Source organism: Oncorhynchus tshawytscha, linkage group LG29, assembly GCF_018296145.1.
Source record: "Oncorhynchus tshawytscha isolate Ot180627B linkage group LG29, Otsh_v2.0, whole genome shotgun sequence".
NCBI lineage: Eukaryota > Metazoa > Chordata > Actinopteri > Salmoniformes > Salmonidae > Oncorhynchus > Oncorhynchus tshawytscha.
The window spans coordinates 30,771,617-30,786,616 of NC_056457.1; the positions used below are offsets into that span (position 1 = coordinate 30,771,617).

Consider the following 15,000-nt stretch of genomic DNA (forward strand, 5'->3'; position numbering starts at 1 on the left):
ATCTTGGTGGTTCCAAACCTCTTCCATTGATGGAGGCCACTGTGTTCTTAGGGGATCTTCAATGCTGCAGAAATGTGTTGATACCCTTCCCCAGACTTGTGCCTTGACACAATACTATCTCAGAGCTATATGGACAATTCCTTTGACCTCGTGACTTGGTTTTTTGCTCAGACATGCACTGTCAACTGTGGGCCTTATATAGTCAGGTGTGTGCCTTTCCAAATCATGTCCAATAAATTGAATTTACCACAGGTGGACTCCAATCAAGTTCTAGAAACATCTCAAGGATGATCAATGGTAACAGGATGCACCTGAGCTCAATTTTTCGAGTCTCATATCAACCGTTCTGAATACTTATGTAAATGAGATATTTTATATTTTGCTTTGTCATTGCGGGATATTGTGTGTCGATTGATGAGGATGTTTTTTAAAATTCATTTTAGAATAAGGTTGTAACGTAACAACATGTGGAAAAAGCCAAGGGGTTGGAATACTTTTCTGAGTGTACTGTAATTCAATAATTCCCTGTCCTTTTACATCGAAGCTGCGAGAGGGAAGATAAAGGTTAGTACTGTTCATTGAACTAGATGGGCTGTTCAGATTCCTCACATTAAAAAACGGATTCTTATAAATAAACAAGAAACGAGGGCAGAGCACAAAGTTATGAGAGCAGTAAGACGATGTTAGTGGAATCAAAATGAAACCTTGGCCCAGATTATTTTCAGTTACACTCCCTCTAAACCGTTCAGTTACACTCCCTCTAAACCGTTCAGTTACACTCCCTCTAAACCATTCAGTTACACTCCCTCTAAACCGTTCAGTTACACTCCCTCTAAACCATTCAGTTACACTCCCTCTAAACCGTTCAGTTACACTCCCTCTAAACCGTTCAGTTACACTCCCTCTAAACCGTTCAGTTACACTCCCCTTTTTACTGTTCAGTTACACTCCCTCTAAACCGTTCAGTTACACTCCCTCTAAACCGTTCAGTTACACTCCCTCTAAACCGTTCAGTTACACTCCCACTTTACTGGTCAGTTACACTCCCTCTAAACTGTTCAGTTACACTCCCTTTTACTGTTCAGTTACACTCCCTCTAAACCGTTCAGTTACACTCCCTCTAAACCGTTCAGTTACACTCCCTTTTTACTGTTCAGTTACACTCCCTCTAAACCGTTCAGTTACACTCCCACTTTACTGGTCAGTTACACTCCCTCTAAACCGTTCAGTTACACTCCCTCTAAACCGTTCAGTTACACTCCCACTTTACTGGTCAGTTACACTCCCTCTAAACCGTTCAGTTACACTCCCTCTAAACCGTTTAGTTACACTCCCTCTAAACCGTTCAGTTACACTCCTCTAAACCGTTCAGTTACACTCCCTCTAAACCGTTCAGTTACACTCCCTCTAAACCGTTCAGTTACACTCCCTCTAAACCGTTCAGTTACACTCCCTCTAAACCGTTCAGTTACACTCCCACTTTACTGGTCAGTTACACTCCCTCTAAACCGTTCAGTTACACTCCTCTAAACCGTTCAGCTACACTCCCTCTAAACCGTTCAGTTACACTCCCACTTTACTGGTCAGTTACACTCCCTCTAAACCGTTCAGTTACACTCCCTCTAAACCGTTCAGTTACACTCCCTCTAAACCGTTCAGTTACACTCCCTCTAAACCGTTCAGTTACACTCCCTCTAAACCGTTCAGTTACACTCCCTCTAAACCGTTCAGTTACACTCCCTCTAAACCGTTCAGTTACACTCCCACTTTACTGGTCAGTTACACTCCCTCTAAACCGTTCAGTTACACTCCCACTTTACTGGTCAGTTACACTCCCTCTAAACCGTTCAGTTACACTCCCTCTAAACCGTTCAGTTACACTCCCACTTTACTGGTCAGTTACACTCCCTCTAAACCGTTCAGTTACACTCCCTCTAAACCATTCAGTTACACTCCCTCTAAACCGTTCAGTTACAGTCCCTCTAAACCGTTCAGTTACACTCCCTCTAAACCGTTCAGTTACACTCCCTTTTTACTGTTCAGTTACACTCCCTCTAAACCGTTCAGTTACACTCCCACTTTACTGGTCAGTTACACTCCCTCTAAACCGTTCAGTTACACTCCCTCTAAACCGTTCAGTTACACTCCCTCTAAACCGTTCAGTTACACTCCCTCTAAACCATTCAGTTACACTCCCTCTAAACCATTCAGTTACACTCCCTCTAAACCGTTCAGTTACACTCCCTCTAAACCGTTCAGTTACACTCCCTCTAAACCGTTCAGTTACACTCCCTCTAAACCATTCAGTTACACTCCCTCTAAACCATTCAGTTACACTCCCTCTAAACCGTTCAGTTACACTCCCTCTAAACCGTTCAGTTACACTCCCTCTAAACCGTTCAGTTACACTCCCTCTAAACCGTTCAGTTACACTCCCTCTTTACTGGTCAGTTACACTCCCTCTAAACCGTTCAGTTACACTCCCTCTAAACCGTTCAGTTACACTCCCTCTAAACCGTTCAGTTACACTCCCTCTAAACCGTTCAGTTACACTCCCACTTTACTGGTCAGTTACACTCCCTCTAAACCGTTCAGTTACACTCCCTCTAAACCATTCAGTTACACTCCCTCTAAACCGTTCAGTTACAGTCCCTCTAAACCGTTCAGTTACACTCCCTCTAAACCGTTCAGTTACACTCCCTTTTTACTGTTCAGTTACACTCCCTCTAAACCGTTCAGTTACACTCCCACTTTACTGGTCAGTTACACTCCCTCTAAACCGTTCAGTTACACTCCCTCTAAACCGTTCAGTTACACTCCCTCTAAACCGTTCAGTTACACTCCCTCTAAACCATTCAGTTACACTCCCTCTAAACCATTCAGTTACACTCCCTCTAAACCGTTCAGTTACACTCCCTCTAAACCGTTCAGTTACACTCCCTCTAAACCGTTCAGTTACACTCCCTCTAAACCGTTCAGTTACACTCCCTCTTTACTGTTCAGTTACACTCCCTCTAAACCGTTCAGTTACACTCCCTCTAAACCGTTCAGTTACACTCCCTCTAAACCGTTCAGTTACACTCCCTCTAAACCGTTCAGTTACACTCCCTCTAAACCGTTCAGTTACACTCCCTCTAAACCGTTCAGTTACACTCCCTCTAAACCGTTCAGTTACACTCCCTCTAAACCGTTCAGTTACACTCCCTCTTTACCATTCAGAACAGTTTTTTTTATTATTTGATTTCCAAAGCCTACAAATTACACACACACACATTGCAATCATTTCCACAGCTAGTCTATGTATAACAAAACAGCTATACCTTTATGTATTTCTCTCTTTTCTCCATTTTCTCCTTTTCTATTTCCTGGATGGGGGAAATGTGTGGGAAGCACAGTGATTTCACATGGCCTCAGCCCCAGCCTCTATAATCTCATCCATCTCTGTGACAAGCTTCATTATGAGGAGAGGCAGTGATGCACAACACCTCTCATTAGGCCAGGAAGACACATGTACACACACACACACATAGCACACATAAAAAAACATACACACATAAATACACACACACACACCTCTATTGCACTAACATTTATGGGCCATTAATGAAACTACCTACAAGTCCTGTGCTGGTCGGGGGGGATTTATAGAGATGGACCTGAAAAGGCTTCTATTGGCAGGGGCTAATAGTGGACTCACCATTCCCTTCTCACAAACCTCTAAGGACTCAGTTGCACTAACACGTCAAGGCCAGTAAAGTAAACTGCTAACCAGTTCGGGGAAGGTTTGACATTAGCCAGTGTTCTAATTGGGGACTCACCGTTCTGCTCCCGTTGCACCCCCGTTGCTAACAGGTCTGGTTCTCCCAGGCTGATGTCATTCAGACAGCTTCCTAGACACTCCACACACAGTAGCTTCCACCACTCCTCTGCATCCAGCTCTACAAAGAGTTAAAACAAGAGTTAAACACACACACACACAAACACACAGTAGCTTCCACCACTCCTCTGCATCCAGCTCTACAAAGTGTTAAACACACACACACACACACACACACACACACACACACACACACACACACACACACACACACAGTAGCTTCCACCACTCCTCTGCATCCAGCTCTACAAAGAGTTAAACACACACACACACACACACACACAGCAGCTTCCACCACTCCTCTGCATCTAGATCACACAAAGTTAGAAAAGTCCACACACACACAGATGAATCATACAGTACTTTAGATAAAAAAATCCCTCGGACGTGACTATCGGTAACGGTAACCGGGGGAAAATGTATCTGATGGATTCCCTGCTGATGAAAAGAGGCAAGCAGTTCATGAACACAAAACACCAGATGAATGCTGAATATCCTCTCTCTCTCTCCTCTCCCATCCCTCTCTCTCCTCTGACCACCCGCAACTCTTCCCTCCCTCCTCCTAACCCTCTCTTTCTTCCCTCTCTCCCCTCCCTCCCCCTAACCCTCTCTTTCTTCCCTCCCTCCCCCTAACCCTCTCTTTCTTCCCTCCCTCCCCCTAACCCTCTCTTTCTTCCCTCCCTCCCCCTAACCCTCTCTTTCTTCCCTCCCTCCCCCTAACCCTCTCTTTCTTCCCTCTTCCCCCTAACCCTCTCTTTCTTCCCTCCCTCCCCTAACCCTCTCTTTCTTCCCTCCCTCCCTCCCTCCCCCTAACCCTCTCTTTCTTCCCTCCCTCCCCTAACCCTCTCTTTCTTCCCTCCCTCCCCTAACCCTCTCTTTCTTCCCTCTCTTCCCTCCCTCCCTCCCCTCCCTCCGCTAACCCTCTCTTTTCCATTCCCTCCCTCCCCCTAACCCTCTCTCTTCCCACTTCCCTCTTCCCCCTAACCCTCTCTTTCTTTCCTCTCTTCCCTCACTTCCTCCCTCCCTCCCCTAACCCTCTCTCTCTTTCCTCTCTTCCCTCTCTTTCCTCCCCCTAACCCTCTCTCTCTCCCCCTCTCCCTCTCTCCCCCCTCCCCCTCTCTCTCTTTCCTCTCTTCCCTCACTTCCTTCCCTCCCTCCCCTAACCCTCTCTCTCTTTCCTCTCTTCCCTCTCTTTCCTCCCGCTAACCCTCTCTCTCCCCCCCCTCTCTTCCCTCCCCCTCTCTCTCTTTCCTCTCTTCCCTCACTTCCTTCCTTCCCTCCCTCCCCCTAACCCTCTCTCTCTTTCCTCTCTTCCCTCTCTTTCCTCCCGCTAACCCTCTCTCTCTCTCACCCTCTCTTCCCTCCTCCCCTCTCTCTTTCTTCTCTTCCCTCACCCTAACCCTCTCCCTCTTTTCTCTCTTCACTCTCTTTCCTCCGGCTAACCCTCTCTCTCTCCCCCTCTCTTCCCTCCCCCTCTCTCTCTTTCCTCTCTTCCCTCACTTCCTTCCTTCCCTCCCTCCCTCCCCCCCCTGACCCTCTCCCTCTTTTCTCTCTTCCCTCTCTTTCCTCCGGCTAACCCTCTCTCTCTTCCCTCCCTCTCTTCCCTCCCCCAACCCTCTCTCTCTTCCCACTCTCCCCACTCCCCTCCCTCCCCCAACCCTCTCTCTCTTCCCTCTCTTCCCTGCCTCCCCTAACCGTCTCGCTTTTCCCTCTCTTCCTTCCCTCCCCTAACCCTCTCTCTCTTCCTTCCCTCCCCTAACCCTCTCTCTCTTCCCTCTCTTCCTTCCCTCCCCTCCTAACCCTCTCTCTCTAACCCTCTCTCCTTCCCTCCCTCCCTAAACCCTCTCTCTCTTCCCTCCTCCCTCCCTCCCCCCTAAACCCTCTCTCTCTTCCCTCTCTCCCCTCCCTCCCCCTAAACCCTCTCTCTCTCCCCTCTCTCCCCTCCCTCCCCCTAAACCTCTCTTCCCTCTCTCCCCTCCCTCCCCCTAAACCTCTCTTCCCTCTCTCTCCTCCCTCCCCTAACCCTCTCTCTCTCTCTCTCTCTCTCCCTTCTTCCCTCCCTCCCCCTAACCCTCTCTCTCTCTTCCCTCCCTCCCCTAACCCTCTCTCTCTAACCCTCCTCCCTTCCTCCCCTAACCCTCTCTCTCTCTTCCCTCCCTCCCCTAACCCTCTCTCTCTAACCCTCCTCCATTCCTCCCCTATACAGGACAATACATCTGGACTTGACCACGAGATCCCAGATATAACTAGCCATCACTTTTTACTTTGTATCACACAATATTTTATATAGAGCAGGTTTTTAAAGAGCCATAGAGTTCTGTCTGCTTTGTGTTTTCTATTTGGCTATGAAACATGGAGTACCGTGGTATCGTGACAACCCTAATCTGTACTGTCCTTCTAAAGTACATCCATGACAGATCTGGGATCAGGCCATAAAATTTATTTTTTTCATGGATAGATTTGGTCCACAAGGGGATCAACTGATGTTATCCCCAGAAATACCAGAAAATCAATAGCCTATTATCAAAATAGGGTGATATAATTAATTGGTGAAAAGCCTGAGTGAAAGATTTAAGGAAATTGTGAGATGCATCCTAGATGAATTATCTCAACGTTTCTCTCTCTCGCTCTCTCTCACTGACATAGACACTCACACTCAAACAAACAAACACATACAGTGACTTCGGAAAGAACGCAGACCCTCTGACTTTTTCCACATTTTGTTTCATTACAGCCTCATTCTAAAATAGATTTTTTTGAAAAGGTGACCAAGAACGTGATGGTCACTCTGACAGAGCTCCCATCTCCTCTGTGGAGATGGGAAAACCTTCCAGAAGGACAACCATCTCTGAGGCACTCCACCAATCAGGTTTTTATGGTAGAGTGGCCAGACGGAAGGCACACCTCAGTAAAAGGCACATGGCAGCCTGCTTGGGAGTTTGCCAAAAGGCACTTAAAGACCAAAAAGGCTATCAGACCATGAGAAACAAGATTCTCTGGTCTGATGAAACCAAGATTGAACTATTTCGCCTGAATGCCAAGCGTCACGTCTAATCAATTTTAGAATAAGACTGTAACGTAACAAAATGTGGAAACAGCGAAGGGGTCTGAATACTTTCTGAAGGTGCCGTATATCCTGATGCCTCGTCAGCTTACTTTGATACAGACAGCATCAACCTCCATCACTCCAGTATCCCTGTCACCTTACCCCAATACAGACAGCATCAACCTCCATCACTCCAGTATCCCTGTCACCTTACCCCAATACAGATACAGACAGTATCCCTGTCACCTCCATCACTCCAGTATCCCTGTCACCTTACCCCAATACAGACAGTATCGACCTCCATCACTCCAGTATCCCTGTCACCTTACCCCGATACAGACAGTATCTACCTCCATCACTCCAGTATCCCTGTCACCTTACCCCGATACAGACAGTATCGACCTCCATCACTGCAGTATCCCTGTCACGTTACCCCGATACAGACAGTATCGACCTCCATCAGTCCAGTATCCCTGTCACCTTACTCCGATACAGACAGTATCGACCTCTATCACTCCAGTATCCCTGCACATTGTAAATATGGTATTGGAACTGACCCTGTATATAGCTTACTGACCCTGGCACTGACCCTGTATATAACTACTGACCCTGTATATAACTACTGACCCTGTATATAGCTACTGACCTTGGAACTGACCCTGTATATAGCTACTGACCCTGGAACTGACCATGTATATAGCTACTGACCCTGGAACTGACCCTGTATATAGCTACTGACCCTGTATATAGCTACTGACACTGGAACTGACCCTGTATATAACTACTGACCCAGTATATAGCTACTGACCCTGGAACTGACCCTGTATATAGCTACTGACCCTGGAACTGACCCTGGAACTGACCCTGGAACTGACCCTGTATATAGCTACTGACCATGGATATAGCTACTGATCATGGAACTGACCCTGTATATAACTACTGACCCTGTATAGAGCTACTGACCCTGGAACTGACCCTGTATATAGCTTACTGACCCTGTATATAACTACTGACCCTGGAACTGACCCTCTATATTGCTACTGACCCTGTAAATAGCCACTGACCATGGATATAGCTACTGACCCTGGAACTGACCCTGTATATAGCTACTGAACATGGATATAGCTACTGATCATGGAACTGACCCTGTATATAACTACTGACCCTGTATAGAGCTACTGACCCTGGAACTGACCCTGTATATAGCTACTGACCCTGTATATATCTACTGACCCTGTAACTGACCCTGTTTGTAGCTACTGACCCTGGAACTGACCCTGTATATAACTACTGACCCTGTATATAGCTACTGACCCTGTATATAGCTACTGACCCTGGAACTGACCCTGTATAGCTACTGACCCTGGAACTGACCCTGTATATAACTACTGACCCTGTATATAGCTACTGACCCTGTATATAACTACTGACCATGTATATAGCTACTGACCCTGGGACTGACCCTGTATAACTACTGACCCTGGAACAGACTCTCTATATAGCTACTGACCCTGTATATAACTAATGACCCTGTATATAACTACTGACCCTGTATATAGCTACTGACCCTGGAACTGACCCTGTACATAGCTACTGACCCTGGTACTGACCCTGTATATAGCTACTGACCCTGTATATACCTACTGACCCTGTATATAACAACTGACCCTGGAACTGACCCTGTATATAGCTACTGACCCTGTATATCGCTAGATACTGACCCTGTATATAGCTACTGACCCGGGAACTGACTCTGTATATAGCTACTGACCCTGTATATAGCTACTGACCCTGGAACTGACCCTGTTTATAGCTACTGACCCTGGAACTGACCCTGTATATAACTACTGACCCTGTATATAACTACTGACCCTGTATATAGCTACTGACCCTGGAGCTGACCCTGTATATAGCTACTGACCCTGGAACTGACCCTGTATATAGCTACTGACCCTGGAACTGACCCTGTATATAGCTACTGACCCTGGAACTGACCATGTATATAGCTACTGACCCTGGAACTGACCCTGTATATAGCTACTGACCCTGTATATGGCTACTGACCCTGTATATAGCTACTGACCCTGTATATAACTACTGACCCTGTATATAGCTACTGACCCTGGGACTGACCCTGTATAACTACTGACCCTGGAACTGACTCTCTATATAGCTGCTGACCCTGTATTTAACTACTGACCCTGTATATAACTACTGACCCTGTATATAGCTACTGACCTTGGAACTGACCATGTATATAGCTACTGACCCTGGAACTGACCCTGTATATAGCTACTGACCCTGTATATAGCTACTGACCCTGGAACTGACCCTGTATATAACTACTGACCCAGTATATAGCTACTGACCCTGGAACTGACCCTGTATATAGCTACTGAACCCATGTATATAGCTACTGACCCTGGAACTGACCCTGTATATAGCTACTGACCCTGTATATAGCTTACTGACCCTGGAACTGACACTCTATATAGCTACTGACCCTGGAACAGACCCTGAATATAGCTACTGACCCTGGAACAGACCCTGTATATAACTACTGACCCTGGAACAGACCCTGTATATAACTACTGACCCTGGAACTGACCCTGTATATAGCTACTGACCCTGGAACACACCCTGGATATAGCTACTGACCCTGGAACAGACCCTCTATATAGCTACTGACCCTGGATATAGCTACTGACCCTGGAACTGACCCTCTATATAGCTACTGACCCTGTATATAGCTACTGACCCTGTGTATAGTTACTGAGCCTGGAACTGACCCTGTATATAGTTACTGACCCTGGAACTGACCCTGTATATAACTACTGACCCTGTATATAGTTACTGACCCTGGAACAGACCCTCTATATAGCTACTGACCCTGGATATAGCTACTGACCCTGGAACTGACCCTCTATATAGCTACTGACCCTGTATATAGCTACTGACCCTGTATATAGTTACTGACCCTGGAACTGACTCTATACATAGCTACTGACCCTGGAACTGACCCTGTATATAGCTACTGACCCTGAACCCCTGTATATAACTACTGACCCTGTATATAACTACTGACCCTCTATATAGCTACTGACCCTGGAACTGACCCTGTATATAGCTACTGACCCTGTATATAACTACTGACCCTGTATATAGTTACTGACCCTGGAACAGACCCTCTATATAGCTACTGACCCTGGATATAGCTACTGACCCTGGAACTGACCCTCTATATAGCTACTGACCCTGTATATAGCTACTGACCCTGTATATAGTTACTGACCCTGGAACTGACTCTATATATAGCTACTGACCCTGGAACTGACCCTGTATATAACTACTGACCCTGTATATAGCTACTGACCCTGGAACTGACCCTGTATATAACTACTGACCCTGTATATAACTACTGACCCTGGAACTGACCCTGTATATAGCTACTGACCCTGTATATAGCTACTGACCCTGGAACTGACCCTGTATATAGCTACTGACCCTGTATATAGCTTACTGACCCTGGAACTGACACTCTATATAGCTACTGACCCTGGAACAGACCCTGAATATAGCTACTGACCCTGGAACAGACCCTGTATATAACTACTGACCCTGGAACAGACCCTGTATATAACTACTGACCCTGGAACAGACCCTGTATATAGCTATTGACCCTGGAACAAAAAAAAAACATTTCCACTGCATTTCAGCCCAGCCAAATAAGGACCAGCTGACATCATGTCAGTGATTTTCTAGTTAACACAGGTGTGAGTGTTGACAAGGACAAGGCTGGAGTTCACTCTGTCATGCTGATTGAGTTTGAATAACAGACTGGAAGCTTCAAAGCTTTGGAAGCTTCAAAAGGTGGTGCTTGAAATCATTGTTCTTCCTCTGTCAACCATGGTTACCTGTAAGGAAACACGTGCCGTCATCATTGCTTTGTACAAAAAGCGCTTCACAGGCAAGGATATCGCTGCCAGTTAGATTGCACCTAAATCAACCATTTATCGGATCATCAAGAACTTCAAGGAGAGCGGTTCAATTGTTGTGAAGAAGGCTTCACGGCGCCCAAGAAAGTCCAGCAAGCGCCAGGACCGTCTCCTAAAGTTGATTCAGCTGCGGGATCGGGGCACCACCAGTACAGAGCTTGCTCAGTGATGGCAGCAGGCAGGTGTGAGTGCATCTGCATGCACAGTGAGGCGAAGACTTTTGGAGGATGGCCTGGTGTCAAGAAGGGCAGCAAAGAAGCCACTTCTCTCCAGGAAAAACATCAGGGACAGACTGATAATCTGCAAAGGGTACAGGGATTGGACTACTGAGGACTGGGGTAAAGTCATTTTCCCTGATGAACCCCCTTTCCAAATGTTTGGGGCATCCGGAAAAAAAGCTTGTCCGGAGAAGACAAGGTGAGCGCTACCATCAGTCCTGTGTCATGCCAACAGTAAAGCATCCGGAGACCATTCGTGTGTGGGGTTGCTTCTCAGCCAAGGGATTGGGCTCACTCACAGTTTTGCCTAAGAACACAGCCATGAATAAAGAATGGTACCAACACATCCTCCGAGAGCAACTTCTCCCAACCATCCAGGAACAGTTTGGTGATGAACAATGCCTTTTTCAGCATGATGGAGCACCTTGCCATGAGGCACAAGTGATAACTAAGTGGCTCTGGGAACAAAACATCAATATTTTGGGTCCATAGCCAGGAAAGTCCCCAGACCTTAATCCCATTGAGAACTTGTGGTTAATCCTCAAGAGGCGGGTGGACAAACAAAAACCCACAAATTCTGACAAACTCCAAGCATTGATTATGCAAGAATGGCCTGCCATCAGTCAGGATATGGCCCAGAAGTTAATTGACAGCATGCCAGGGTGGATTGCAGAGGTCCTGAAAAAGAAGGGTCAACACTGCAAATATTGACTCTTTGCATTAACTTCAAGTAAGTGTCAATAAAAGCCTTTGACACTTATGAAATGCTTGTAATTATACTTCAGTATTCCATAGTAACATCTGATAAAAATATCTAAATACACTGAAGCAGCAAACTTTGTGGAAATTCATATTTGTGTCATTCTCAAAACTTCTGGCCACGACTGTACATTGATATTGATTAGTGCGCTGTTGGGTTTGGGAGAAAGGCATTTCACTGTACTTGTGCATGTGACATTAAAACACACAAACACACACACCACATATGCTGTCGTGGGCACAAGTCTCGAAAAAGCTAAAAACTGTGAAAACTTTCATCTTGGCAGTGGTGGGAGAAGAGGAGGGACAATTGGTGTTAATTATTCAATTGTTTAATTGGAGGCTGATGGTTTCAAGTAATCACAGTATCACTTCCTCACAGGGCAGACAGATAGAGTAGGCAGTTGTTGGTGAATACCAATGTCTTCCTTTAAAGATGACAACAGGCTCCGTTTACAATATCTGTAAGACTACAAGGTAGAGTTTGGGTAAGAGTTACTGAGCTATGAAATGAGTCAGACTAAGTTGTCTATGTTCTCTGTTGTCTATGTAATCTCCCGGCTCTCTGTTATCTCCCGGGTCTCTGTTATCTCCCGGGTCTCTGTTATCTCCCGGGTCTCTGTTATCTCCCGGGTCTCTGTTATCTCCCGGGTCTCTGTTATCTCCCGGGTCTCTGTTATCTCCCGGGTCTCTGTTATCTCCCGGGTCTCTGTTATCGCCCTGGTCTCTATCTGTGTGTGTGTGTGTGTGTGTGTGTATGTGTGTGTGTGTGTGCACGCGTGTGTGCATTTCAAGTGGCACTAACAGCATTTTAACTACTTGCAGATATGAAACGAACAGACAATCATAATATCAGTCAAAAATATCAAATTCCTAGTTCATGCTACAAAGCCAACTTAATAAAATGGTTTCTATTTGACTCAACATTCCGTGATGTACACTAAGGCATGGTTGGCAGACTAGATGGATGCAGTTCAATGCATGAGTAATAGGATTCTCCAATACATTTCTTGCTAGTCCCAAAAATATTGCAATCAAGTTGTAAATCACAGCTGACCTGGTATATTGTTTGCTGCCTCCATTTTGGATATACTGTTTAAGTTTCAATGACTCCATATTTTGGACAAAAACAGACCAATGTAAATAAGGCTGGGAATATCACTACAGTCTAATTAGTGAGGGCAGTGATCACAAGTCAGTCATAACGTGGCTAATAGGCTAGCGTATCTATTGATGTAGCAAGCTAAAAACACAAAGCTTAACGTTATCTAGCTAGCTAGCTGCTAGGAGGATGTGATGTCATTGGAGAGGCAGGTGAGTGACTGACATGTTCCACTCATATCTATTTCGGTGGCTATACACAGCTAGAGATGCAGGTGTCATTTGGTTTGCTAGGAAGAACTTGAACGACTATTATCCAGTTAGCAGAGCCAGAGAGAACTCTCGTCTGAGTGTGCCAGAGAGTGTGCCAGAGAGAACTCTCGTCTGAGTGTGCCAGAGAGTGTGCCAGAGAGAACTCTCGTCTGAGTGTGCCAGAGAGTGTGCCAGAGAGAACTCTCGTCTGAGTGTGCCAGAGAGTGTGCCAGAGAGAACTCTCGTCTGAGTGTGCCAGAGCGCAGAATAACTGAAGAATTTAAAACGCGGAACAATCCGCTAGATATGACCGGTGTCAGAAAACGTAGCCAAAATAAAGAATAGTTAGTCACGGACGCTCTAGATTACATGTAAACAGCCTAACCCGCTCTGCTATGGCGATTGAAATGATTAGAGTGAGGTGTTCTCTCATTTGTTTCTGGAAGTTGGTAGCTAGCAAGCTAGCCAACTTTAGCCAGTTAGCTTGGGTTCTTGGTTGGTACAACAATGAAGGACGAGGATGCCACAGTTCCCCAACTAGCTAAAATAGTTTGAAAGGGTTTATCTAATGTTCCTTGGTTAGATTTGAGCTAATCTTGCTCTGGCTAGCATTAGTTGTTGATCTTGTTGTTGCTGATGTGCATAACTGAGGGAGAGAGAGCCTCGAGGGAGAGAGAGCCTACCTTCCCATAGTTGTTTATTAATCAATAGGACTGTAAAGTTCCCAAATGTAAGAGGACTCCCGTGGTATTTACCTATTTACATAAATCCATGCAGGTGTTTTTGTGGCTTCTGGTGAATGTGTTCTAATGATCTAAAGTCACGCTGTTGTAACTGCCTGTAAACACACAGTCCAGTTCAAAGTGAATGATGACAGGCCCTACTGTCTGTAAACACACAGTCCAGTTCATAGTGAATGATGTCAGGCCCTACTGCCTGTAAACACACAGTCTAGTGCAAAGCAATGATCACAGGCCCTACTGCCTATAAACACACAGTCCAGTTCATAGTGAATGATGACAGGCCCTACTGCCTGTAAACACACAGTCCAGTTCAAAGTGAATGATGAACCCTAGGCCCCCTACTGCCTGTAAACACACAGTCCAGTTCATAGTGAATGATGACAGGCCCTACAAACACTGCCTGTAAACACACAGTCCAGTTCAAAGTGAATGATGACAGGCCCTACTGCCTGTAAACACACAGTCCAGTTCATAGTGAATGATGACAGGCCCTACTGCCTATAAACACACAGTCCAGTTCATAGTGAATGATGTCAGGCCCTACTGCCTATAAACACACAGTCCAGTTCATAGTGAATGATGTCAGGCCCTACTGCCTGTAAACACACAGTCCAGTTCATAGTGAATGATGTCAGGCCCTACTGCCTGTAAACACACAGTCCAGTTCATAGTGAATGATGACAGGCCCTACTGCCTGTAAACACACAGTCCAGTTCATAGTGAATGATGTCAGGCCCTACTGCCTGTAAACACACAGTCCAGTTCATAGTGAATGATGTCAGGCCCTACTGCCTGTAAACACACAGTCCAGTTCATAGTGAATGATGACAGGCCCTACTGCCTATAAACACACAGTCCAGTTCAAAGTGAATGATGACAGGCCCTACTGCCTGTAAACACACAGTCCAGTTCATAGTGAATGATGACAGGCCCTACTGCCTGTAAACAACAGTCCAGTTCACACCCTACTGCCTGTAAACACACAGTCCAGTTCATAGTGAATGATGAA

The 15,000-nt window shown here is 45.9% G+C and overlaps 1 pseudogene; it reads right to left on the minus strand.

Annotated features, from left to right (window-relative positions):
• Positions 1 to 15,000, minus strand: part of LOC112227464 — a 79,369-nt pseudogene that overhangs the window by 49,981 nt on the left and 14,388 nt on the right.